This window comes from Balaenoptera musculus, chromosome 3 (genome assembly GCF_009873245.2).
Source record: "Balaenoptera musculus isolate JJ_BM4_2016_0621 chromosome 3, mBalMus1.pri.v3, whole genome shotgun sequence".
NCBI lineage: Eukaryota > Metazoa > Chordata > Mammalia > Artiodactyla > Balaenopteridae > Balaenoptera > Balaenoptera musculus.
The window spans coordinates 134,474,168-134,478,799 of record NC_045787.1 but is presented as its reverse complement, the minus strand read 5'-3'; the positions used below and the strand labels follow the sequence as shown (position 1 = coordinate 134,478,799).

At 37.8% G+C, this 4,632-nt stretch overlaps 1 pseudogene; it reads right to left on the bottom strand.

The window, feature by feature from the left end:
• Window positions 1–1,065: 1,065 nt before the first annotated feature.
• Window positions 1,066–1,662, bottom strand: LOC118893628 (annotated as a pseudogene).
• Window positions 1,663–4,632: the final 2,970 nt, after the last annotated feature.

Here is a 4,632-nt window from a genome sequence, read left to right as displayed (position 1 = left end):
CTTTGCCCTCTTTGTACTTTATTCAAACAAAATTATTAAAATAATAATTTATAACCAGATAATTAAGAATTGATTACATTATGCCTGCATCCATTGTTTATAAACGTACATAACAGTGTGTCACTTTTTTTTTTTTTAGCTGCGCCGCGCAGCTTGTGGGATCATAGTTCCCCAACCAGGGATTGAACCTGGGCCCTGGCAGTGAAAGTGCCAAGTCCTAACCACTGGACTGCCAGGGAATTTCTACTGTGTATCTCTCAGATGCTTTGGTTAACAGGAAAAAAAGCAGTCCTTCATAAAATGCAATATTTTCACACAAATTTGTGTACTATTTAAGTTTATTAGCCATGGCAACTTAAACTTAAGCAACACAGTAAGTACTTATTATATTCACATGCAAAGGAAAATGCATGAACTGCCTAAATGATATAGCATTAAAAAAAATTAACATTCACTTCCAACTATTCTGTGGCTATTAACATCATGTGGTGCCTTTAAAGGTCAAAAACAATAAGCTGTCTAGAAATATTCAGAATAGTAGTAGTATTACATTGTGAATTTTATTTTCAAATTTAGGTCAATAAGAAGGAAAATAATAAAGTTAAGTAGTCAAAAGAAGTATCTAAAAAAGGATAGTCATTTATATATACAGAGGATTTGAACAGTACATATTCACTTTCAGTTGATTCAATCCTATCTACACATTTAAATTAGAAAATACATCTTTTTTTTTTTTTTTGGCCATGCTGCGAGGCTTGCAGGATCTTAGTTCCCCAACCAGGGACTGAACCCCAGCCATCGCAGTGAAAGTGCTGAGTCCTAACCACTGGATCATCAGGGAATCCCCAAAATACATCTTAATTGTCAAGAAGCTGAAGACATTTAGCACCAGGAAAGGAACTTTACTTAGCCTTTGATCATGACCTCAATTTCTTGACATAGGAAAAGAAATTTTATGAAATCTCTATGTATTTATCACTATCAAAAGAATTAATTTTGAAAAGTAACTGCTACATATCATCAATTCACAAGCAATTCAAAGGGAAGAAAACCATAAAACTGGGACTACTTGATATTGCGTGCAGCTCTCCTACGGTGGTCTGTTTTCATCTCCTTCAAGGCTTGCTCCAATTGCTGAACCAAATGGAGCAGGGTGGCTGGGTGTGTCTGCAGAACTTGGGTGTTATGATCTCCATTCTATTAAGGTGTAGCTTTATAGCCACTGTTGGTTTAATCTGTTGCCTGAGGCTTCTGCTTGCAAGCTGTACATCCAGTCGCCATTCAAGGGCTGTGGTAACTGGGGAGGTCTGGTGCTGATTCACTCAGGATAGTTCTATCTCCTTTCTGTTGTCCAGATAAAGCTGAAGCAACAGTTTGTTCAATTCTTCAGAGAATCCCAGAACAAAAACAGTCTTGGAAATCCAGTTCAGAAATCATAAGCTTTGAACTTTCAGTGAGGAGGTATATTAATTCTTCCACACCGTGTTGGACAGTGTCACTACTCACGCTGAGCTTTCTCGCAGCGCCTTCGTAGATCTTGCGGTTCGAGCCTCACCTCGGGAACTCCACCACAATTCGCCCAAACTCAGAGACCACCGCGCTGTCCACTTGAGGCAGGAAGGCCAGGTGCTCCTTGCGTTCCTCCGACAGGTCCAGTGGCATCTTCACCGGGCGGCCGATTTCATCCTTATTTTTTTTAAGTTAGTGGTTGCCCTGGCATCTTAACTTAAAACAATTTAGTTCAGATTAATACCAACTTATTTTCAATAGTATATGAAAAAACTGCTCAAATAAATAAAATTCCTTTCCCCTTCTTCATGCTATTATTGCCATACAAATTACATGTTTACACATTATAAGCCCATCAATAGTTTTATAATTATTGCTTTATGCAGTGTTTTTAAAACCAGATAATAGAAAAAAAGAGTTACAAACAAAAATTCATTTATACTTTCTTTTATATAATATTTATCTATTTATCTATTTATTTATTTAACTATGTAGTTACCTTTACTGGTGCTCTCTAAATCTTGTGAATTCAGTTTACTGTCTAGTGTCCTTTTATTTCAGCCTGAAGGACTTCCTTTAGTATTTCTTGTAGGGCAGGTCTGCTAGTAATAAATTCTCTGTTTTTATTTTTCTGAGAATTACTTAATTTCTCCTCTGTTACTGAAGGATAAGTTTCTGGTTATAGAATTCCTAATAGATAGTCTTTGTTTTGGCACTTTGAATATGTCATCTCACTGCTTTCTGGCCTCCAAAATTCTGAAGAGAAATCAGTTTTAATTATTACTGAAGATCCCTAGAACATGATTGGTTTTCTCTTGCTACTTTCAAGATTTTCTCTTTGTCTTTCAATAGTTTCACTATGATATATTTAGGCGTATATCTCTTTGAGTTTTTCCTACTTGGATTCGTTGAGCCTCTTGAATATGTAGATTAATGGTTTTCACCAAATTTGAGATTTTGGCTATTGTTTATTCAAATATTCTTTCTTCCCCTTTCTCTTTCTCCTCTCCTTCTAGGATTCCCATTACATGTATATTGGGAGGTTTGATGTTTCCTACAAGATTCTGAGGCTCTGTTCATTTTTCTTCATTCTTTTTCCTTTCTGTTCCTCAAAATAGTTAATCTTAATTGATGTATCTTCTAGTTTACTGATTCTTTCTTTTGCTGGCTGAAATATGCTCTTGAGCTCCTCTACTGAATTTTTCATTTAAGTTATTTTATTTTTCAACTCCAGGATTTTTATTTTTTAAATTAATTTCTACCTCTATATGGATATTCTTTATTTTGGAAATATCATTTTTATAGTTTACTTTTTACACGGCTTCTTTTATTTCTTTGAACTTTTTATAGTAGCTGCTTTAAGGTATTTATCCAGTAAGCCCAATGTCTGAGATTCCTCAGGGACAGTTTGTATTGACTTCTTTTTTTCTTGTATGTGAGCTGTACTTTCCTGTTTCTTTGCATATATTATAATTTTGTGGAAAACTGAACATTTAAAATAAGATATGTAACAACTCTGGAAGTCAGATACTACTCTCCTCCCAGAGTTTCTCATTGTTGCTGTTCACTTAGTAACATTTCAGAATTAATTCTGTGAAGTCTGTATTCTTTATTGTGTGGGACCGCTGAAGTCTCTACTTGGTTAGCTTAGTGTTCAACTAATGATTGGACAGAGATTTCCTTAAATGCCTTGAAATAGTATGTCTCTCAGCCTTCACCAGAGGTTCTGTGTGTTTGTTGGGGCATTCTGTCAACACTAAAACAGGCAGTTGACAACTCTGCCTTAGCCTTCACTTACTGATTGTGCAGATCATCAGGGTCAGACAGATGTGTGATTGGGGTCTTCTCATGTCTTTCCTGGGCATGTGTATTGCCCTTCACATATGCATGGCCTTCTAGATTCCCAGGAATATGTCAGAGCTTTTTTTTTTTAATAAATTTATTTATTTATTTATTGGCTGCATTGGGTTTTCATTGCTGCGCGCAGACTTTCTCTAGTTGTGGCGAGCAGGGGCTACTCTTCGTTGTGGTGCACAGGCTTCTCATTGCGGTGGCTTCTCTTGTTGCGGAGCACAGGCTCTAGGCATGCGGCTTTCAGCAGTGTGGCACATGGCCTCAGTATTGTGGCTCGCGGGCTCTAGAGCGCAGGCTCAGTAGCTGTGGCGGCACACAGGCTTAGTTGCTCTGCGGCATGTGGGATCTTCCTGGACCAGGGATCGAACCCCTGTCCCCTGCATTCGCAGGCGGATTCTTAACCACCGTGCCACGAGGGAAGTCCCTGTCATAGCTTTTAAAATTCCCCTATGGACAGCTCATTCCACAATTTTTCCTTTAAAGATTTTTGGCTGTCAGTCCCTTGTTAGCTTCAACTGATATTGCCACCACAGGCAACTGTGACGTTAAACAATATCCATTGACTGTTTTTAACAAATTCCCTAGGGATACAGCTGTTCACAAAGACCAGAGGTCTGCATCAGCCAAATACAGACAATCACTAAGACTGGAGCATTTTTTACATTTTTTTGGACATTTTTAAAAAATTCAGGTTTATTGTGGCATATTCACACACAATGAAATCCACGTTTTTTATTTTTTTTATTTTTATTTTTTTAAACATCTTTATTGAAGTATAATTGCCTTACAATGGTGTGTTAGCTTCTGCTTTATAACAAAGTGAATCAGTTATACATATACAATATGTTCCCATATCTCTTCCCTCTTGCATCTCCCTCCCTCCCACCCTCCCCATCCCACCCCTCTAGGTGGTCGCAGAGCACCGAGCTGATCTCCCTGTGCTATGCGGCTGCTTCCCACTAGCTATCTATTTTACATTTGGTAGTGTATATATGTCCATGACACTCTCTCACCCCACCCCCTCCCCATATCCTCAAGTCCATTCTCTAGTAGGTCTGTGTCTTTATTCCCGTCTTGCCACTAGGTTCTTCATGGCCTTTTTTTTTTCTCCTTAGATTCCGTATATATGTGTTAGCATACTGTATTTGTTTTTCTCTTTCTGACTTACTTCACTCTGTATGACAGACTCTAACTCCATCCACCTCATTACAAATACCTCCATTTCATTTCTTTTTATGGCTGAGTAATATTCCATTGTATATATGTGCC